The 24,323-nt window shown below is 42.0% G+C and overlaps 1 pseudogene; it reads right to left on the bottom strand.

The window, feature by feature from the left end:
- Window positions 1–8,646: 8,646 nt before the first annotated feature.
- LOC116756323 lies at window positions 8,647–9,061 on the bottom strand (annotated as a pseudogene).
- Between the last annotated feature and the right edge of the window lie 15,262 nt (window positions 9,062–24,323).

The raw sequence follows: 24,323 nt of genomic DNA, 5'->3' as shown, positions 1-24,323 counted from the left end.
TCAGTGGGGGAAATTTGCAAAACTGCTATCTCATGGATGACATTAGTGCTTTTGGATACATCCTAGACTCCACTTCTATACAGTACAATCATACTCAAAACCTAGGCCTGTACCTGTATTAGTTTCTTACTGGTGCTTTAACAAGTTACCACAGACTTAATGGCTTAATACAAAGATATTTATTCTTTACTGTATTAGAGGCCAGAAGTCCAAAATGAGTCTTTACAAGGCTAAAATCAAGATGTTGACAGGGCCGGTTGCTTTTGGAAGCTCTGGGGAAGAATCTGTTCCTTGTCTCTTCCAGCTTCTGGTGGCTGTCTGCATTCTTTGGCTTGTGGCCACATCTCTCTAATCTTTGCTTCTGTAGTCAAATTTGCCTCCTTTCTTTTATTAGAATGCTGTGATTTCATTTAAGCCCTACCCAGATAATCCAGCATAATCTCCTCAACTCAAGATCCTTAATGTAATTATCTGCAAAGTCCCTTTTGCCATTTAAAGTAACATTGGCAGATTCTGAGGAATAGAACAAGGACACCTTCGGGGGCGTTATTCAGCCTACCCCAGTGGTATTCACAAAGCAGGAGGAGGTGAGTTGCACAGTGCAAAGGTGGGGGAAGTTTAAATGCTGTCGTTAAATAACATGGGATTGAATATTTAGCCAGTTGCTAGAGCTGAGACATCTAAGATGAGTCTCTTACAAATCTGTCATCTTTACTTAAAACAGCACTTGGCATATTGTGCATATGCAAGAAATATTTATTGAATGAATAAATGAATACAGCTCCACTTGGAGCTTGCAGACAGAAGAAAATGAAAGTATCTGAAGAAAATAACTTTGAATTTTTTCATTACATTAAAATCATGCAAGATAGTCTGTTTTGAAACTATTTTTAATAAAGGTTTCCATGAAAATGATTAATTCAGTTAAATGGGAAAATACAACAGGTAACAACTGGAGGGGAAACCAGTTGTTTCCATTCCTCACAGACTCATCCAGTAAGGCATATACCTCTAAAGACAGAGAAAGCGGGAACATAGAAAACCACATAGATGGCCTGCCTCTAGCTTCTTCTTTAGGTTTTTCCATCACACTGTACTGCATCTGGTCACTATTATAATGATGAGTGACTAAAGGTATCATTTAAATTTAGACTCATGTTAGTGCAATGACCTGGATGACTTCAGCGATTTCAGGTGGCCCTAAAATGATCTGACTTTGGAACAACAAAATCCTATCTCAGCTAAACCCTGGTTTAAAGCAGTATGAAAACCAGAATCCTCTAATATACTTAACTTGAAAGGAGAAGAATATTTGTTTTCAATGGAAAAGTCCAGCTGTTTGTCAATCAGAAAATCCTTCTCTCAGCCCTCCTCTCTAAACAAACTCACCTATTCTCATTAGCATGTGAACTTGTTGCCTAAATGAGCCAATTGAGATTTAAAAAAAAAAAAAAAAGGTACATTCTCATCAATTTCATCCTTAGGGAGCAGGAGGAAAATGTCACAAAAAACCACAAAAGAGCCTGTATGAATCTGAAATAAAGCTCTTATTTAAGAGTGAGAATATAGAGATGTTATGGAAACTCCCTGGGAGCAAGTACATGCCTGTACACCCGGCTAACGACATTCTTACACAAATCGGAATTGACAGGGAATATGTCTTCTGTGCTGAGGCCAGAGCTGGGAATGGTTAGTGCTGAGTGAGTGACATCTGTTGTCTACCACCAGGAGTAGAAATCTGAACACTTCTGCCAGTACAAGTGGGTTCTGTTTTGATGACCTGTTAGTGAAACAAAAATACTGATGTTTAAAGGTAGTGGGTTTTTATTTTTCTGTTACGTTTTCCCTTGGCAAAAATCCAAACAATGCAAGAGTCTTCAAAAAGCATTTCTAAATGATAACAGAGAATGTAAATCTGTACTTTTTGAGACTTCAAAAAGCATTTCTAAATGATAACAGAGAATGTAAATCTGTATTTTTTGTCATCCACACTACCTTTACCACCTGTATATTACTGCTCATAGCCATTGTATTAATGCATTTCTCTGTGAGGGCTCTTTATTCCAAGTGGTTGTCTTTCCTTGATGAGTCATCAAAGCATGCAATAGGAATTTTCTTGGCATGTTACATAACGAGACAGATTCTTCAGGTTCTGCTGTGACCACTTATCAATGTTTAGAGAAATTAGTAGGTACCATTCAATACCAGGAAGAAAATTTTACTATTAGGTGAAAAATCATTCATAGAATTCAAAGGTTGATAGAAAAGGATTTGTATAGCAGTAACCAGGACTAAAAGTTAAGTACTGAATTTCTGTTTCTCAGTAAAGTTAATGAAGAATATGTAAATTGCGGGCTTCCCTGATGGCGCAGTGGTTGAGAGTCCGCCTGCCGATGCAGGGGACACGGGTTCGTGCCCCGGTCCGGGAGGATCCCACATGCGGCGGAGTGGCTGGGCTCGTGAGCCATGGCCGCTGAGCCTGCGCGTCTGGAGCCTGTGCTCCGCAACGGGAGAGGCCACAACAGTGAAAGGCCCACGTACCGCTAAAAAAAAAAAAAAAAAATGTAACTTGCATAAAATGTTATCAACATTTACCATCCACCATTTGTAATTTCATCCACCATGACATCAGTGACCACACTGTGGAAATGGATGAAGACCATCCACATGAGCACAAAGGCTATTTATTCAGAGGCTGCTATATAGCAGGGGAGCCACCATCACTTGCCTTTGGCAGAAACCCAAAGGCAGATAGGAGGGTGGGAAAGTTCTATATTGAAAAATTTTTTTTCAGATATGCTTGGATTGGGAACTGTTGACATGGGGAAGATGGAGGTATGCTAACTAGAAGCAGTATATCCTACACGTTTAGCTTGGGAAGTATATTTGGCTTTCTTTGGATGGTCCTGAGTTGGAAATCGAGGCAAAAATGAGGAAGCTGGCAGCCATTGACTGAGTCCTGGCAGTTCTGGGCTGATTGCTGCAGAGGTTGTGGGCGAGAGTTCTGTCGTCATATATGGTATGGCCATTGTCTGTTTGTCCATTCAATCTCTTAACATGAAAACCAGAATATGAAAAAAAACCCAAAAAAAAGCCAGAAGATTCAAATCTGCTGAAAAGGCATCAGCATGCTTGAAAAGTTAGTTGTTATTTAAGAACGTCATGCCTGAAGACAATGATTTAACACACGCAGCAGCAAAAGGTGCATTTTCCCATCACTATGTGAAGCATAACTTTCATTCAGGTCACATGTATCTACTTCTAAATTACTTTTGCTCATATTGAGTCCAACTTTCTTACACGTACACTAACATGTAGCAATAGCTGTTAGTGTGTTGGCTCCATTAGCAAAAGAACTTTGTATATAATTAAAATAATGTCAATTTTTAAAAATTGAAGTACAGTTGATTTACAGTGTTTCAGGTATATGGCAAAGTGAATCAGTTATACATCTATCTATGCATCTATCCTTTTGCAGATTCTTTTCCATTATAGGTTATTACATAGTTCCCTGTGCTATACAGTAGGTCCTTGTTGTTTATTTTATATATAGTAGTTTGTATATGTTAATATCAAGCTCCTAATTTATTTCTCCCCCACCCCCCTTTCCTCTTTGGTAACCATAAGTTTGTTTTCTATGTCTGTGAGTCTCTTTCTGTTTTGTAAATAAGTTCATTTGTATCATATTTTAGATTCCACGTATAAGTGATATCATATGGTATTTGTCTTCCTACTTACTTGATTTAGTATGATAATCTCTAGGTCCATCCATGTTGACACAAATGGCATTATTTCATTCATTTTATGGATGAGTAATATTCCATTGTGTGTGCATGTGCGTGTGTGTGTGTGTGTGTGTGTGTGTGTATCACATCGTCTTTATCCATTCGTCGATGGACACTTAGGTTGTTCCATGCCTTGGCTATTGTAAATAGTGCAAAATAATGACAACTTCATACCAGTGTCATAAGATGCTTCACATAGAAAATCAATTGAAATAATTCCAAAAGTAGTTCAATTTTTCATCCAATTCGTGTAATTGGAGTAAAGCATTTAGCAATTAATTATGTCAAAAGTGAAATATTGGGCTTCCCTGGTGGCGCAGTGGTTGAGAGTTCTCCTGCCGATGCAGGGGACACGGGTTCGTGCCCCGGTCTGGGAAGATCCCGCATGCCGCGGAGCAGCTGGGCCCATGAGCCATGGCCGCTGAGCCTGTGCGTCCAGAGCCTGTGCTCCACAATGGGAGAGGCCACAACAGTGAGAGGCCCACGTACCGCCAAAAAAAAAAAAAAAATCACAGTTTTCCAATGGTTATAGTCTACTTTTACTATATATCATCATTTGAATTTTAATATTTTTGAGTAGTACTTTGAAGTACTACTCTGTAAATAATTCTAGGTATCTTGCAATGGTATCAAACATTTTTATAACAAGTTCTCTAAATTTTGGTTTCACTTTGCTCAAAATCAATTGGAAATTATTAATCTAAATATTCAATGAGTAGACTGCCAAAAACTTCAGGTTTTGAAGTTTTTAGTGAGTTGCAATTATTGAAAGGAAAACTTCCAAACAGGAAGACACTGAATTTTATTCCTTCAAGCACAAGGAAGGAACTGAACAAATTGAATGCTGAGAGCTCAAACAATGTACATGTAACTTTTAAATTCTCTAACTGAGCTTTGGAGCATCTGGACTTGTAAGAAGAACCTTTACATTTTTTTATCTGAATGGAATGAACGAGAACAACCAATGGTTTTGCAGCATTAAAATCTGGCGAAATTTTCTGAAGAATTATAGAGACCATTTATTGGACACACTTTGTCTTATAAATCCTTTTTGTTGCTTAAGGCACTAGAATCGATAACAAAGGAACAGTACCTGTGAAAATATTGTGCTGAAATTTTACACATTTCACAACAAAAACAGTGTTAGATTTTTTTTTATTGCGGTACGCGGGCCTCTCACTGTTGTGGCCTCTCCCGTTGCGGAGCACAGGCTCCAGCCACGCAGGCCCAGCGGCCATGGCTCACGGGCCCAGCCGCTCCACGGCATGTGGGATGCTCCCGGACCAGGGCACGAATCTGTGTCCCCTGCATCGGCAGGCGGACTCTCAACAACTGTGCCACCAGGGAAGCCCCAGTGTTAGATTTTAGAATATCCTCCATTTAGAATTTGCCCCAAATTACCAGGTACCTCAGCAGAGAAAGTAGTTTCTCAATTGAAAATATTATGGTCTATGAGGAAGAAGCAATTGAAGATGTCAACAATCTAAATGTACTTATTGTAAACTGCAACTTCAAAGAATATTGTAGGCAATTTTAAGAAAAAAGAATGAAAAATATTAAGACCATACTAAGAAGTATACATTTCAGAAAATGTCTCTCAGTGTGTCCAAATTTCCTTTTTGTAAGGAAACCAGCCAGATTGGATTAGATTTCACTTTTAATTTGCCTCTTAAAAGGAATTATCTTCAAATACAGTCACATTCTGATATTCTGGGGGTTAAGACTTTAACATATGAATTTAAGGGGGACACAGTTCAGCCCCTAACAATACCCAAAGTAGTTGAAATTAGGGTCTCAAAGATATTTGTACACCCATGTTCATAGCAATATTATTCACAATAGCCAAAAGGCAGAAGCAACCCAAGTGCCCATCAGCAGATTAATAGATAAACAAAATGGAGTATGTATGTACAATGGAATATTATTCAGCCTTAAAAAGGAAATACATTCTGATACGTGGTACAGCATGGATGAACCTTGGGAACATCATGCTAAGTGAATTAAAACAGTCACAAAAAGACATATGCTGTCTGATTCTACTTACATAAGTCATCTATACAATTTATAGAAACAGAAAGAACAAGGTTGGTTCCCAGAGGCTGTGGGGAGGGAGGAATGGGGAGTTAGTGGTTTGTTTGTTTGTTTTGTTTTGTTTTTAACACCTTTATTGGGGTATAATTGCTTTACAATGGTGTGTTAGTTTCTGCTTTATAACAGTGACTCAGCTATACATATACATATATCCCCATATCTCCTCCCTCTTGTGTCTCCCTCCCACCCTCCCTATCCCACCCCTCTAGGTGGTCACAAAGCACGGAGCTGAGCTCCCTGTGCTATGCAGCTGCTTCCCACTAGCTATCTATGGAGTTAGTGTTTAATGGGTACAGAGTTTCAGCTTTGCAAGGTGAAAAGAGTTCTGGAGATTGGTTGCACAACAATGTGAATGTACTTAACACTACTGAACCGTACACCTAAAAACGGTTAAGATGGTAAATTTTATGTTGTGTATACTTTAAATTTAAAAATTAGATGTATACACATGTTGAACCATTGTTAATTTCCTTGTTCTGATAATGTACTATATTTATGTAAGATGTAACCATTTAGGGACACTGAGTGAAAGGTACAGGGGACCTCTCTGTACTATCTTTGCAATTTCCTGTGAATCTATAATTACTTCAAAGCAAAAGGTTTCTTAAAATTATATTCTTGTGTTGAAAAAAAGGTAAGGAAGTTGGAGGCTGCCAGTTCAATCTCTTGGACTAGGATAACAGAACTTCATGAAGACAGAAATTAAAACGTTTAACCACAGCCTACCCATGGGGGTAACTTTGATCAGAAAGAAGCTTACATGCTGGGACCCAGCAGGGCCAAGTAACCCATATAATGACTATTAGAAGTTATTAGCCATCAAGGAAAGCTGAATTAACAAGCTTTCTCTTTGGCATCGAGGCTTTGGTAATGATGGCCTCCTATTGAGCAAAGTTCCAAACAATATTCCCCTGCCTGTCAAATGCCTAATTTTCCCAACCGTAAACCATAAAACATAGCTCAGATTCTCTCCATGCATATCACCCAGTATCACGCTGTGAGGGCACAACTGGTAGTATTGCCTCTGGCCAAGGCCAGATTGCATCAGCAGGCTTTTCCCTCCAAATTCATATAGAAGATTTACACTTCTCTTGGGGAAAAAATTAGTCTCCTCACCCTCAAACTGGAATCTAAAAACATCTAAAAGTTATGGCTGCAGTGTGTCTCAACTACCAACTCTCTTTTTTCCTTTAAAAAAAAAATTTTTTTTTAAATCCCCTACCCGTATCTTGCCCTTCCCCCCTTCCCTCTACCCACTGGTAACTACTGGTTTGTTCTCTATATCTGTGAGTCTGCTTTTTTGTTATAGTCACTAGTTTTTTGTATTTTTTAGATTATACATGTAAGTGATATCATACAGTATTTGTCTTTCTCTGTCTGACTTATTTCACTTAGCATAATGCCCTCCAATGTTCTTATTGACATTTTGTTAAATGTTTTTTTTTTCTTTTTTTGGAAGAAAAATTAAGTCTTATTTATTTTTAAAACCAAACCACTAGGAAAATATATCACAGTCTTGAAGCAGCAAACAGACAGGCTATATTATCAAGTAATAAGTTGGTAAAAACACAAGGTCCTTAATAAAACGATAAAGTGCCAGAACTGGGGCAGGAACAATGCATGTTGCCAAAGTGGTATTTGGTAACGTAGGGCTGTCCCATTTTTTGCTCTAAAGGAGTCACAGCTTGCCCCTGAGTTGCCGACTTTTTCTCCTTTGACCTTTGTGTTGCCAAGGGATTGTTTCAACAGAGCTCTGTTATTGCAGGGGGCAAAGTAAGCAATACTGGGTTTAGGCTTTCATTCTACTTGTTTTATGAAAACCAGATTTATCCAAAGCCAGTACTTCATAACTCTTAATTAAGCAGCTAACAATTCCTCTTTTGCTGTTCATTTCTAATACTGGCATATAGCACAATCACAATCCCCTTTCCCTTCAAGGGTGAGTGTCACTGCAAGATTGTCTTGTCACTCAGCTGACTCTACTGCAGACAGCCTCAGGGCTCATCATGGCTGCCAGTTAGAGGGAAGGTTTGCTTCCCCTACCAGTATGCTAGCACTTCTTATATTTTTGCAGGGTCTCCAGGCTGAAAGATGTCATGTGTGAGAATTTTAAGAAATGTGCATCCACATTTTGACGGCAGAAATGAATATCCGCAAGGACCCTTTCAAAATTTTTATCCAAACTACCTCTCCCAACTCTACATCTTAAAAGTAACTTCATGCCCTTGTATGTAAAACAAAACCAAGCAAAACAAATCCCCAGAAGCCCCCTTTCCCCTTCTAAATTAGTGACCTCATGGATTTTGTTTCCAGTTTGTGGAAAATGTTGTAGTGATCCTTCTGGTAAACAGGAGATTGGCAACAAATAGAAACACCTCTCCTCACATTCCACCAGCTCATAAGCAGGTCAGGTGAACCTGCCAGCCTGCTGGTATCTGTGTACTAAGAGAAGCTGGTACCTTGGAGGGCTCTGGTTTGGTACAAGGGAGGCTCCCTGTTGCCAGGAAAAGCACTTGAAATTCAGGCTCATGAAATTCAGGCTCACAAAAACTCTCCTGTGCTATCTCTGACCCAAATTTTAGCACCAGGTTTTTTCACTTCCTAGGATTCAAACACAAAGGAACCAGTGTCCAGAGGCAAGTGGCATAGGCCTTAAACTTGCTGCCATCCTTAATTTCCTCATTCATAAACTTTCCTTAGAAAACCCAAATCCTCATTCCTCTTTTTAAATACATTCCTGCCTTCAACCCCGATGGCCAATAGCAGACATCTATTTCCCAATGGATGAGAGAGACTCCTTCATCTTCTTGGTCATGACTGGGATGAGGTTCATGTGTTCATCCACACACTTGGTCACGCAACTCTCCAGCTGCCGCTTCACCTGAAGCTCTTTACTCCCCGCATCTACTGAATCTTTGGCTTTGTCGTTGCAATGCATAGTGCACCATTCCAGGCGGTCCTGGAACTTCTCCAGCTCGCTGGTCACCAGGGCCGGCGTTGAGCCAGAGGTGCAGGGCAGCGCTCAATGCACTGGTGCACTTGCTGCATGGATGCCTGGCTGTCCTCACAACAGCCGGTGCTGCACTGGAACATGAGGCCCTGCATCTTCCAATGTTCTCTCTCTCCAGCCTCTTTACCATAGAGTTCACTGCCTCCTGCACTCGGAGCTGCTGCAGCTCCGCCATGACAACCCCACTACCCTGCTACCTGCAGCGCCGGCACCCACGTGGACCCCCCTTGTTAAGTGTTTTGAGTTTGTTTTTGTAGGTTTGTTTTTTTTTGCCGTCTTTTGTTCTCTTTCTTTAAATAAACAAATTGTTTATTTAATAAATAATATATTAAATAAGTAAATAATACATAAGATTTCAGGCTTCAAAGAGTTGATAAATGTTATGGACTGTTACAAGGTGGGCAGTTTGAAAATAGTGATATTTAGACCGGTAGGTATACTGGTTTGTCCAGTGGAATATGTTTTTTCTGATCTGGTTAATCAGTATTGTGCCGTCTTGTGTGGGAGGGTTTTATGTGATATTATTGCTACCCAGTGCATCGTAGTCCATTTCTATTAAGACCACCACCAACATGCCTGACACAAGTGAAGAAAGTTGCATGAATTAAATTCTATGACTTTTAATTCTGAGCCAAATTCTACGCCTTGAATCCTGAATCAAAGTCTAGAACTTTAAGAGACTTGCATTTATTAAAAGAGTGCGGTGAGAGAAGGACTTCCTACCTTTGTTTTTTTTAACCTTTCTTCTTTTGTTCTCTTCTCTTGTGATTTGATGACTATCTTAATGTTAAGTTTGGATTTTGTGTGTGTGTGTGTGTGTGTGTGTGTGTGTATATCTACGACAGGTTTTTGGTTTGTTCTTACCATGAGGTTTTTATATAGCCATCTGTATATACATGATTGTTTTAAGTTGCTGATCTCTTAATTTCAAATACATTTTTAAACTCTGCATTTGTACTCTCCTCCCCTCTTGATTACTGTTTTTTTATATTGTATTTTACATTTGTTTTGTGTATCCCTTAACTGCTTATTTGTGGATATAGGTGATTTTAATACTTTTAATTTTCCTACTAACTTTGTGTGTGAGCTCACCTCTACTGGTGAGTTTTTCATTTTGTAATTTTCTTGTTTCTAGTGGTGGCCTTTACTTTTTCACCTAGAGAAATTCCTTTAACATTTGTTGTAAAACTGGTTTGGTGGTACTAAACTCTTTTAGCTTTTGCGTGTCTGTAAAGCTTTTGATTTCGCTATCAGATCTGAATGAGAACCCTACTGGGTAGAGTATTCTTCTTGTAGGCGTTTCTCTTTTATCACTTTAACTATATCGTGCCACTCCCTTCTGGCCTGCAGATTTTCTGCTGAAAAATCAGCTGATACAGCCTGTGGGTATTCCCTTGTATGTTATTTGTTGCTTTTCCCTCACTGCTTTTAATATTCTCTATCTTGAATTTTTGTAATTTTAATTACAGTGTGTCTTGGTGTGTTCCTCATTGGGTACAGAGGTACAGTCCCACACTGTATGGGACTCTGCACTTCCTGGACTTTGGGTGACTCTTTTCTTTCCCAGGTTAGGGAAGTTTTCAGCTATTATGTTTTCAAATATGTTCTCAGAACGTTTCTCTCTCTCTTCATCTTCTGGGCCCCCAATAATGCAAATATTAGTGCACTTGATGTTGTCCCAGAGGTCTCTTAAACTGTCCTCATTTCTTTTCATTCTTTTTTCTGTTCAGTGGCAGTGGTTTCCACTACTCTGTCTTCCAGCTCACTGATCCATTCCTCTGTATCATTTAGTCTACTGTTGATTCCTTCTAGTGTATTTTTCATTTCAGTTATTGTATTCTTCGTCTCTGTTTGGTTGTGCTTTATATTTTCTAACTCTTTGTTAAAAACTTCTAACTTCTTGCTCTGTGCATCCATTCTTCTCCCAAGTTCTTTCATCACCTTTACTCTGAACTCTTTCTCTGGTAGATTGCCTGTCTCCACTTGGCTTAGTTCTTTTTCTGGGGTTTTATGTTGTTCCTTCGTCTTGAACATGTTCCTCTGTTGCCTCATTTTTTCTAAATTGCTATTTGTATTTTTATGTATGTGGTAAGTTAGTTTCTTTACCTTGGAGAAGGGGCCCTCTGTAGGAGACGTCCTATGCATCCCAGCAGTGCTCTCCCCTCTCATCACCCAGGCTCTAGGGATTACCCCTAAGAGGGCTTCATGGGTTCTTCTGTTGTAGTGGGCTGACTATGTGCGTGGTCTGGTAGGTTTGGTTGGCCCCTAACCCTGTTGATTGTCAGGCCCTGCCTTGTGCAGATGCTGCTGGTTAGGGGGGCCTTGTCATGAGGCAGCTGGTTGTGGAATCCTAGGGGGCCCTGGGGCTGGTGCTGGCTCACTGGTGGGCAGTCAGGGTCCAGAACACTCCAGAGCTGTTGCCCCCGCCATTGGCAGGTGAAGCCAGGTCCTGGGGTTAGTGCTGGACACTGGCACGCAGAGCCAGGTCCTAGAGCTGGCTTCAGCACCCAGGGATCCCATAGCTGCTGTCAGATTGCTGGTGGGGAGGTGTTGGTTCCTCCCACCAACACCTTGTTGCTCGGGTATGAGGTCCAGGGTGTCCTGAAGCTTGTATTGGCCTGCTAGTGGGCAGGGCCAGGGCCCAGGTGGTCCCAAGTAGGGTCTGGCCTACTGTGGGCAGGCTGAGTCCACAGTCTGTGGGATTGTAGTCTTCTTGGGTCTAGTGTCTGCCCCCTGGTGGTTGAAGCTGGTCTAGAGGTTAGTGTAGGTTTCCTGGAGGGCAGGGCTGGTGCCTGTCCACTCGTGGGTGGAGCTGGGTCTTGGCCCTCTTGTGGGCAGGGCCGTGTCTAGGGGCATGTCTAGAGGTACCTACAGCCTGTTGGATGAGGCAAGGTGTTGGCGCTAATGAGCTAGAGGGAGGATCTGAAGATGGTGGCCGCCAGCGTCAGTGTTACATAGTAGAATGTGTAACACAGCCAAATATGGCTGCTGCCAGTGTCTGTGTCCCCCAGGGTGAGCCACAGCCACCCCCATCCCCTCACTCCCACCCCCCACTACTACCCCTCCAATCCCCCAGCCCCACCCCAGCCCACCTCTCTGGGAGACTTTCCAAGTCTGGCCCAGGCTCCTAGCAAATTATTGCTTTGCCCTGGATCTGTGAGATCTTATGTGCACCCTTTAAGAGGTTAGTCTCTCTTTCCCCCAGTCCTGTGGGGCTCCAAAAATTAAGCCCCACTGGCCTTCAAAGCCAAATGCTCTGGGGGCTCATCTTCCTGGTGCAGGATCCCTGGGTTGGGGAGCCTGGCATGGGGCTCAGAACTCTCACTCCTATGGGAGAACCTCTGTATTATAATTATTCTCCAGTTTGTGGGTTGCCCAGGGGTATGGGACTTGATTATATCATGAGTCCATCTCTCCTACCCAACTTGTTTTGGTTCCTTCTTTTTTGTCTTTAGTTGTAGAAGATCTTTCCTCTTTTAAGGACACCTGTGTTTACATTGGGCCCATCTGGATAATCTGGGATATTGTCCTATTTTATTTTATTCTTTTAAAAATTTATTTATTTTTGGCTGTGTTGGGTCTGTTGCTGCACACGGGCTTTCTCTAGTTGTGGTGAGCAGGGGCTACTCTTCATTGCAGTGTGTGGGCTTCTTATTGCGGTGGCTTCTCTTGTTGCAGAGCATGGGCCTTAGGCACACGGACTTCAGTAGTTGTGGCACATGGGCTCAGTAGTTGTGGCTCGCAGGCTCAGTAGTTATAGCACATGGGCTTAGTTGCTCCACGGCATGTGGGATCTTCCCGGACCAGGGCTTGAGCCTGTGTCCCCTGCATTGGGAGGCGGATTCTTAACCACTGCATCACCAGGGACGCCCTATTGTCCTATTTTAAAGTCAGCTGATTAGCAACCTTAATTCCCTTTTGCCATGTAACCTAACATATTCACAGGGTCAGGCCTGTGCACATCTTTGAGGGGCCATTATTCTACCTACCACAGACAAGTTTAAAGATTGTTGAATAAATTCATGCTAGACAGAAAAGTGGGCCTTAAAAATTCACTTTTTCATTCAACCAGTATTTATTGTGTGCTTACAAATGATCAGGAACTGTTCCAGGTGCTGCCATTAAAATAGAAAGCAAGGTGGACTGGTCTTTGTCTTCACTGAGTTCACAGTATAGTGTCCATACAGTTATAATATATTTTTTAAAAACTCCTGTTAAAATGAAGCAATACAGCAACATAATTAACTTTTACTGAAAATCTTTATCCCCACTGGATTCATAAGAGAAATTGTCTATAACTGTCTTTTTTTTATACTTAAACTGTCTTTTCTAAGTATAGAAAAGACAGTTTTCTAACTGTCTTATACGAAACTATCTTTTCTTTTCCTTATCTGGTTCAATTTCAAGGTTATATAATAGTAGTTGCTACAAAATAGTTGAATCGTTTTCATTCCATCTATTTTTTTGGAACAGTTCATACAAAAGAGGAATCATTTGTTCTTTGAAACTTTGATTCAACTCATCTCTAAGATTGTTCAGACCTGAGCTTTTTAATTTTTTTGGAGGTTTCCATATCCAGTTCAATTACTTTAATGGTTAGTAGTCTATTCAGATGTCTGGGGTTACATGGGTTACACATTGTTAACATGTGTCAATTTCATCTAGGTGCTGAAAGTTCTTGCTGCACAGTTGCTCATATGGGTTTACCTTTTCTTAAAATTCTCTGTGTCTGTAATTATTTTCCACTTTTTATTACACATTATGTTTCTTTGCCTCTTCTCTCTCTAGGATGGTTTGTTTGTTTTTCTCTTAACAAATTCTGCCAGAGGTCTGTGTAGTAGGATTGTCTGTGGTTTCACTAATAATCCCCAATATTTTTGCTCTTTTTATTGATTTTTTTTTGTTTGCCCTTATGTCCCTCCTTGTTCTCTTTGCTCTATTTGTTAGCCTTTTGTAATCTCTGATTTCTGAGATTATTTTTCTTGTATTTTTATTCAAATAGAGTTATATTTCTCTTTAGGTACTGCTTGTTGTGTTGCAAAAATTTTCACATGTGGTTTCATGTCATTCAGCACTAAATATTTGGGGATATTTGCTTATAATTTTGTCTTTAACCCAAATATTACATTGTTTATCTTATTTATTTTTTACCAACCATACATTTAAAAAAATTATTTTCCCCTTTTCCTGTCTTCCATTGGACAAGTGCAAATCTATTTTGCTGGAATGAAGTTGTGTTTCGATTTCTAATCTTCTGGTGGTGTTCCCTAATTATTAAGACTCATTCTTTACCCAGCAGTTTCTAAACTGTGTACGTTTCCTCCCCATGCCCTCTCCTCCCTCATCCCGCACCCCTTGCACATCTACTATCTTAGTTCCCCGAGGGGCTCACTGCTCCCAGCTCTTCGTTTCCAAGCAGTTGCCACGCCCACTCCAATCCCTTGGGCCAGTCCTCTCGTTCTCCGCCCCAAAGCCCTCCCAGCTCCCCGCCTCCCAACCCGGCGACCCCGCCCCTCAAGGAGCAGTACTCTAGGGCTGCCTTCCCAAGAGACGCTGTCGGCTAGGAGGGCGGAGTCTCCGGGCCCTGCTCCCGGGTTCGTGCCGCTGCTCCCTGTGGCTCGCCCTGGGACCTACTGCCCCCCAGACTCCCGCACCTGCATGTCCTACCTGACCCCTCCCTTCCTAAAGGAGCTCCCGAGGGTCCCGATACATGGAAGCCTGGTCTGCCCCGCGCAACCTCTCCCATCCCCAGCATGGCCGTCCTGGTCTCTGACATCTTTTGTTGAAAAAGGAGAGAACGAACGTCAGGCTCACACAAGGCAGGATTGAGCAGTGGTGGCTGAAGAAAGAGCGGCAGCTTGAATTTCAGTTTTCTTGTGAGGAATTTTCCAGAAAAGGTATCTTCACTGTGAAGTAGGTATAGTAAATATCGATCTTGTCCTGGTAGTAGCACTTGGCTATGGTTTTTCCTTCAGGTTTTACAATACTGTACAGAGGGGGCCAGTACCAATCCTTCAAAGGGAAGGTGCTTTGTTGGTAAAGATACCGATTGCCTCCTCTTGGACTAACGGTCACACTGATGAATATGGGTGTTAAAAAAAAAAAAAGTTTGTTTCTCACATGAATGAAAAGGAAATTTCCTTTCGTCTCTCTCAGGCTCCCTTCAAGAGTAAAGTCAGGGTTACTTAACATGCAAAATTAAATACTGACCTCATTTCAAATGAAATAAAATTCATTGCTTGATCAGCATCCCCTTGGAGCAGTTTATATTAATGGAATTATCTTTTATTACCCGAGTAAATTGATTTAGGATGATACAGTTTACCTAAAAAGCAGTAATATTTACAGCTCCTGAAATTAAATGCTAAGGGAAAACATGATTTCTTTAAACCGGGTAGGGGGACAAGCCTAAGGGAGTTTTACTCTAACGACTACCACATTCAGTGGCTCTTCAGCTTGATCTCGGCTTGGTCATTCTTGCATGAGCTCTGCTTTGCCTGTGATTCCACTCTGAGCTCACTGACCTCGAGAGCACGAAGCAGAAGGTAGCTCATATCTTCTGCCTAAGACTGGGTGTGGTTTGTGAGTGGCTGGAATAGTAGTTTGGAGGACTTGAGGAGAGGGGTGGCCCACGTGCTGTGTGTCTTCCCCTAGTGACCAATGTGCTGAAGTTCCTATGGTTCAAGGCAGTTGCTAAGTTTTAAATGATCAGCAACAAGGTAAAGCTCACTCATGGGAACACATCCTGTGTGTACAGCACCAATTCTGGAAGCTTGACATGTGAAAAGATACGATACACTTTATACCCAGAAGGAGTAAAACAAGATCTTAGGAATAAGGTAGGAAAAAAATAAAAACAAAAGGTGCATATATTGTGTCAAAACTGTGCTATAAGCTAATAAGAATTATAAAAACTTACAGATTGAGGTAAAATTAGTGTTTTCCAAAGTGTGTGTTCCTCTCGGCTAATCCCACAAGGTATTTAAAGAATTCTGACATCAAAATAAATTTGGAGGGCTTCCCTGGTGGCGCAGTGGTTGAGAGTCCACCTGCCGATGCAGGGGACACGGGTTTGTGACCCGGTCCGGGAAGATCCCACATGCCAAGGAGCGGCTGGGCCCGTGAGCCATGGCTGCCGAGCCTGCGCGTCCGGAGCCTGTGCTCCACAACGGGAGAGGCCACAACAGTGAGAGGCCCGCATACCACAAAAAAAAAAATTTGGAAAATGCTACTCACTGTATCCCAGCTGTGATATTTTAAAGGGACCTGATAAGACCTATCATAAATAAACTTCTTTAACCCAGAGTTTACCAACTGTATTTATATATTGGAATCTTTAAAAATTATTAGTAGTAGTATAAAAGCTATTAAAAATAAGCTGTGGAACACACTTTCTGAAACACTGTTCTAGAATTACCATTCTATATGGCAATGAGAAGCTCATGAGTGACCCTGAGGGAACCTGTCAGAATGGTAGGATTAAATCGTTATTAAGATGAAAGAATAAGGTGAGAAAGTGATAACAGTGATTATAACCTGTTAACTGGAGTTCCCAATGAAAGAAATAGATGAGATAAAATTCAAGGGGGGGGGGGCTTCCCTGGTGGCGCAGTGGTTGAGAGTCCGCCTGCCGATGCAGGGGACACGGGTTCGTGCCCCGGTCCGGGAGGATCCCACGTGCCGCGGAGCGGCTGGGCCCGTGAGCCGTGGCCGCTGGGCCTGCGCGTCCGGAGCCTGTGCTCCGCAACGGGAGAGGCCACAACAGTGAGAGGCCCGCGTACCGCAAAAAAAAAAAAAAAAAAAAAAAATTAAAGGGGGTGTGAGGGTTGTTACGTGTCAACTTGGCTGGGCCATGGTACCCAGCTATTTGGTCAAACATCACTCTGGATGTTTCTGTGGAGGTATTTTTTTGGATGAGATTAACATTTAAGTCAGTGGACTTTGAATAAAGCAGATTATCCTCCATGAGCAGTGTGTCTGTTAGAACATTTATATATGTGATTTGCATTATGGCTTTTTTTGGACAGTGCTGATCGAAACTGTTAAATAACAACCAAAGTTCTCAGTATCAGTTGAGAAAAAAGGCCCATCATCAGACAATATGGTGCAGATGGTAAGAAGAGGAAGTGCCGTAGAGATTCAGAGAATGCCATAAATTACCTTGGGTCCTGTCCTTGGGCCAGACGTTTTTTTTTTTTCTTCGAAATTATTACTTATTTTTCAGCTGTGTCAGGTCTTAGCTGCGGCAGGCCAGATCTTCGTTGAGAAATGCGGGATCTTTAGCTGTGGTGTGCGGACTCTTCGTTTTGGTGTGCAGGTTTTCTCTTCTCTAGTTGTGGCGTGTGGGCTCCAGGGCGTGTAGGCTCTGTAGTTTGCCGCGCTGCGTGCAGGCTCTATTGTTGAGGCACACGGGCTCAGTAGTTGTGGCTATGGCGCTTGGGCTTCGTTGCCCCGAAGCATGTGGGATCTTAGTTCCCTGACCAGGGATCGAACCCACGTCCCCTGCATTGGAAGGCGGATTCTTTACCACTGGACCACCAGGGAAGTCCCTGGGGCAGACTTTTTAATGTTTACTCTGCTGATCCCATAAGCCTGTACCTCAAGGCAGTTGAAATGTTATAGAAGGAATTTATGTTTGAGTGAGTCATTCCAATATCATAGCTTTGTAAGGAGAATGCCTTACACTGTGTGTATCTTCAAGGTTTTCAAAATACTTGCACATTCATTATCTCATTTAATCTTCCTAATGATCTGGGAGGAAGGTAGAGCAGGTTATCCCTATTTCACTGGTGAGGCAATTGAGGCTTGAAGAGTCTGTGTGATGCAAAGAACATTGGAATTAAGGATGCTGTTGAACAGTGACTCCGAGTGATCAAATACTATGAGGTCCTGGAAAGAACACTGGATTTGGAGTCAGAAGGCTCAGTTCTTCCCAGATTGATGATTTTAGGTATTCTTACCTGTCTACCTAAGTTTCATTTATTCAGCTGTAAAATGGGATAAACCTATCCCAGAGGGTTGAGGTGAGCATTAATTGAGATAATCCACGTAAAACACTTGACACAGTAACTAAATCCCAGGAATCTCTTGGTAATTTAACTCTTAGTAGTAGTATGAAATTATATTTTAATATCATTCAAATTAAGGGTAAACATCTAGGTGTAGCAAGGTTCTAATACCATCCTTTAGTACTCCAGTCTAGGAGGTTATCCTTCTAAATGCTCTGCAAAACACTGCTCTGTAGATCCCTTTAGTTGATAATAGGGGTTCCATTTAGAATTACAGGCATGTAATTTGCAGGCATGACAACAGGATTCAGAGAGTTATAAGTGAATATGCCTCATTTTCTAAATGAGGAAATGGAACTTATTAAGATAAATTATCTAATACTTGGATATGAGGCAAAAAAAAAATAGTGGGTGGCATGTCCTTTCAGTGACATGGGAGTGAAGGCTATGCTAGGATTAGCCAGGGTAATGTACTTCACCTTGCTGCTTATCCTTGGTTTAAGTTTCCAGACTTAGTGATGATGCATGTTAACTTGTAGACTTTTTTTTTTTCCTGGTAGAAGTGCAGATTTCTGCCTAGTGGAACAGACAACCCCCAAAGTTATAGTTTAAACAGTTTTGTATCTCACCCAGCAATCTCATTCTCCTATAAAGAAATGCCCTAGCTCCACAAATGCTCTTTGAACTGGCCAGGGCATCTTACTAGTTCCCTCATTATTGAATGAATTGAATAAAATCTTTGACATGCACCATCTAGAATGTGCCTCTGGATTCACCCCCTCTCAGGTTCACAGTCTATGCTGTCGTCCAATGTCTGAAAACACCTGCCTTGTGTCTTTTGTCCAGTTTCATAGTTATTTACAGAGGGAGGGCTGGCCCGGAATCTGTTATTCCTTCATGCTGGAAGCAGAAGTCAATTACTCTTATATTAGAGATGAGGAAACAGAGGAATGGAAAGGTTTAGCAACTTGTCCGGAATCACGCAGCAGTTTAAATGTTGGAGCTGGAATTCAAGCCTAGGCAGACTGACTTCAGAGCTGCTCACTTAATTATTGTGCCGTGTAGCTTCTCAGAAAAATGGCTTTATATATACATGTAAAATGTTTTGTCTGGTGTCAGGAAACAGTAAGTCCTTAATAAAGTCTAGCTATATTATTCTTTAAAACTCTGAAGCTCAGTATAAATGTGTTCTTAGCCCAGTGCTTAGAAGCAGAAGATGGTGGATAGGACAAAAGTACCACCACATGAGCTGGTTTTCTTGATTAGTACTAATCTTTATTACCGTCCTACCATTAGCAAATGAAAAGAGGGCATTTGCCTAAGTCCTTTTTATTTGCATGAACCAAATATTAAATCCTTAGTCTGCTTTTTTTTGCTATTAAAATCTTTATTCATTAGAAATATAGAGCAAAACAGAACAATCCAAGCAATAAGGCATAGATGGTACTCCTATCAATTTCTGAATTTCAAATCAATAAATACTGTGCAGTAACACACCCATCTGGCCATGAAGCAGATTGCAATGGAATGAAGGTACAAGCTCATGAATAGGAATGCAAATATTTGTAATAGCACCCAGCACTGAATCTACCATCTATTTATTTATTTGTTTATTTGTGTGTGTATGTATGTATATATGGCTGTGCTGGGTCTTCAGTTGCTGCACGAGGGCCTCTCCAGTTGCGGTGAGTGGGGGCCACTCCTTGATGCGGCGCGTGGGCCTCTCACCTTGGCGGACCCTTCCGTCGCAGAGCACAGGCTCCAGGCGCGCGGGGCCCCAGCAGTCGTGGCCTGAAGGCTCTAGAGCGCAGGCTCAATAGTTGTGGCAAACGGGCTTCAGTAGTTGTGGCTCGTGGGCTCCAGAGCACAGGCTCAGTAGTTGTAGCGCACGGGCTTAGTCGCTCCGCGGCACATGGGATCTTCCCGGACCACGGCTCAAACCCATGTCCCCTGAACTTGCAGGTGGATTCCCAACCACTGCACCTCCAGGGAAGACCCTACCATCTAATTTCCAATCTACTACCTAAATTTTTCATCTCATACAAAAATTTATAAGGGAGACATTTTTAAACCCATGCCTTTCTTTGGCTTTAGCCCATATACTTAAATATTTAGTTTGCCTCTGTCTTGTGCCTCTTTTTTCTTGAGATACATATAAAATTTCCCCAAACTTCAGTTATATCTACTAGCACAAAATGCAACAGACGCATTGCAGTTATCCACTCACTCTGATTAGCATAGGAAGGAGAACTAGCTTGTTCTGGTCTCCTTCCCATAACACCCACTCTTACCTCATACCAGACAAGCAGACACATATGCCATCCATCAACTTTGACCTCTCTGAATAGCAGCTGCCAGATCTTTTGCACGTTGTTCTCTGTGGATGGTTAGAATTTATACGTTTGAACCTAAATAAATTTACAAAGGCAAATGCAGAAATCAGGAAATGGTAAATTAAATAGAATAAGTGCAAGACTTGGTTTATTGTTATCTTCCCACAAGCCCAAACTTCCCTTTTCTGGTAGCAGCTTTATCTGTGGCAGAAAGCCATCATTATCTCCTATCTGTCAATAATTCTGAAAACGTTGTCAAGCTAGTAAAATGTTCAGAGTGGACCACATCGTCAGTAGTTCCACAAATTTACAGTTTTTCGGGTAAAGCTGTACTTGAACGCATCAAAATAAGTTGATTTTTCCCCCTACTCTATTAAGAGCTGCTGCTTAGTTCTAATACTCAGAAGCGTTCAAAGTTGGAACTTTTTAGAACTCATATTACAATGCGGCTTCTTAAAAATCTTCCCAGATATTTAACTGTCCTTTGGCCCTTGAAGTGCAGTGTTATTCTAGATGTAGCCTTACTCATGACAGGCTTTGTCCTCAAATTAGGATCACTTCTATTTCATTTCCTGAATGTCCTTTGGATGTCAAGAAGAGTCTTTTCAAAATCCCAATGTGCCCTGCCACCAGAGCAATACACACACCAACCACACAGACCTACAAAAGCATTTTTTTAAATAAAAGGCAAAAGACATATGATCTAAAGAGAAAAGTATCTTAGAGTTGTAATTTTTTTGATAAGTAACATGATTTATCCGATTTTTCTTTTCACCCTAAACTATAACTCCATATCTCAGGTTGGGCTCTGCAGGGAGCAGACTCTGAGGAAGAGACAGTGGCAGGACGTTTATTTAGGGAATGCTTTTGGGATCACCGTCTTTGAAAGGAATAAAAAGAAATTGGGATTGGACAGGAGGAGAAGTTGGATTGCGATACAGTCTCAACAAAGTTATCAGCTGGACCCCTAGGAAACTCTAAAGCTGCTGGGCCCTTTGGAATTGCCCCAGACTGGAGCAAGACGGTGAGGTCTTTGTTGACCAGTCAGTGGAGGCAGGCTGCCCAAAAAAGGGGATGTGACCTTGGATGCAGTGACGCTTTTCAACTGAGGCAATTCTGAAGAGGGATGATAGCTAGAACTGCCTTCACGTACATGCAACTCATGTAGTCACACAAGACCCATACTCAAAAAAAACCCACACTTAGTTTAACACCCTGCTGTCTCTGTCCTAAAATTCTTTATAATTTTTGGCCAAGGAGTCCTAGATTTTCATTTGGCACCGGGCCCTACAAATTATGTAATTGGTCCTGCTGACCACTGAGGACTGCCCACCGGCAGCACTCCCTGCAGCTGGGATGATTAAGTCCTTCCTTAAGCCCTTAAGTGGGATCTGGGTGATAGACCACAATGATAGTCCACCCCTTGCATTGCTTGAATCCACTTAGAATAAGATCTGGGAGCATTCTCCAGGATTCCAGCCTCTTTCCCTAGAGGAAACGTAGAAGTAGTTAGTGAAATAAACTACAGTCCCCAACACTGAAACTAGTCTCGGGGCTACAGCTGATAATCACCTTTCTCCTGGGACCGCTGTAAGTTGACATGCCACCAAGTGGCTCATTTGTTTCCTGAAGGATTGGGGGCTCAGCATCGGTCTCTGTTACTGGCAGGCTGAACATTCAGCAGTGAATGTAACTAGATCAGCCTAGGTATGTGGGCACCCATCCCTTTGGGTCAACTGTAGCCTCCAATCCTGCTACAGTGGCTATTCCATCCCAGACACTGGATGATGTCATTTTGTCGACTTGGTTGTTCAGGGCCTCTTCCATCATGGATCCTTTATGGTATGGATCAACAGGCAGTACGAAGCTCTTCACACTTTGTGCCTGTCCATGTAGCTTTATCTCAGATCTCCTTGTCCCTAGTCTTCCAGTCTCTTTTCAGGCCCCTGCCAGCTGGCCACACCAGTTGCCACTGTCAAGTATATTCTAACCTTGGGCCACTTTCCACGCAAATGGATGGCAAGGTGTACTGCCTGAAACTCTGCCCTTTGGGACGATTTCCCCTCATCACTATCTTTCAAGGCCACCCCTTTGTAGGCTGTAGTATAGCCATCGTGTATTTTCATTTTGTGCCATGTACTGGCCTTACCTATCCACGAGTCAAATTCAGGCACTTTTCTCTTCCATCAACTGGCCACACAGGATCACTGGCAACAGGTGTGAACTGAGGGAGAGTCACCGGTGCAACAGTGGTAGATGACTTGGGAGTCCAGGCTGCCTGCTTATGTAGCATACTGTGCCCTCTGGCCATATTTGTGTTTGCTCCTAGATGCATCTTCCATGTTACAATGGTTTGCGACATGACTCAACCCAACTTTATGACTTTATGGGACTGAAAGAACCCAGCTCGTTATTGGTGGTTTTGGCTACATGGCTACCAAGCATCCCATCATAAGGTGCTACATCTCTACCAGGGCACACTGGCACATCAGGAGCTGTTTGTTGAAAGGTGTTTACTTCTCCGCTATAGATGGCATGGTCTTGATCCAGAATCCTTGGCATCCACATTGTGATTTTACCATTGGAACTTGTCATAAACTCCACACAGCATATTTCCCCACTACTGATGCATCTAATGCAACAGGCATAGTTGCCTGTTCAGCCTATTTGAGTCACTCACCTAACATGGTTAACAGTATAACCAATTAGATTGGTTAAGAGCCTTGACAAAATGCTGTTAAAGAACACCTGATGGTGCAGGGAACTCCCTAGCACATCTGGACAGTCTGACAGAGGTGGCATTTGAACAGTATTTTCTTTTTTTTTTTGCGGTACGCGGGCCTCTCACCGTTGTGGCCTCTCCCGTTGCGGAGCACAGGCTCCGGACATGCAGGCTCAGTGGCCATGGCTCACGGGCCCAGCCTCTTTGCAGCATGTGGGATCTTCCCGGACTGGGGCACAAACCCGTGTCCCCTGCATCGGCAGGCGGACTCTCAACCACTGCGCCACCAGGGAAGTCCTGAACAGTATTTTTAAGAACACATGCTTCCTCCGTAGCCCGAAGTAGAGAAAGCATAGGCAGAAGGAAGAGCATGGCTTCCGGGTACCTTATACTCAGATCTCATCGTTTTTTCAATACATTTGAACTGCTTAGAACCCAAATACATTGTCCTTTCCCCCTGTTGGACCTCATCTTCTTCTTCCAACACCTTCTGAAACCTCCCCCCAACTTACCCTCTTCACGGTGGGCATTTTACTGTGCAGAAGGGTCTGATGTCATCTCTAAAGTGAGTTCATTGTGCCCTGTCTATATTCCAGAGCATTCATAAACACCCAAGGTTAATCCAATCTTAATGCTCCACTTTATGCCTAAACTTTGTTTCCAGTCTTTGTGTGTTCCTTAACCTCACCCCCAAAATAACCGAAATCCTGATTTAATTGACGTACACATGGCTTATAACGTGAAACTAAGTTAAATGCTCTTTAGAGCTTTAAACAAGTTACACACACTGGTTTCCCTTTATTATGTAGGTTTATTATTCTCAAAGGATTGCACTCAGGTTATCTTTTTTCCAGACAGAAAAACATTTGTTACATACTTCCTGCTAGACTGACACTTGAGGTTGTCAACATCTGCCTTTATCACTGAGCGCTCTCTTCCTCTCTGAGGTATTCCCTGATCTACAGGTGTAGCACTATCAGCTGGCACTGACAGATGGCAGATTTGAGGTGTTATGAGATGATATATGAAAACATAAAAGGCAAAATTAAAATTTGCTCATGAGACTTATTCCCTAACCTTTGAAGCACTCACTATTTTGTTTGAAACATTCTTGTAACTGAATTGAGTGCACTGGAAAGTTTTGTTTCAGTAATTCTAATGCTTTTTCAACTACTATGCGTCTATGAATGGTTATATGTCAAAGCATAAGACAACACTGCATATGCGTAGAGAAAATACGGAAGTGATTCATCACATATACATTTGTAAATTTTTTTTTTTTTTAACCTTTGACTCTAAGAAGTAAACTAGAGATATGTAAATAACACAGTATCCACATTGTAATGTTACAAGAATGGCTAAAAAGAACAGGGC

This window comes from Phocoena sinus, chromosome 7 (genome assembly GCF_008692025.1).
Source record: "Phocoena sinus isolate mPhoSin1 chromosome 7, mPhoSin1.pri, whole genome shotgun sequence".
In the NCBI taxonomy this organism is placed as follows: domain Eukaryota; kingdom Metazoa; phylum Chordata; class Mammalia; order Artiodactyla; family Phocoenidae; genus Phocoena; species Phocoena sinus.
This window is presented reverse-complemented; position numbering and strand designations above follow the sequence as displayed.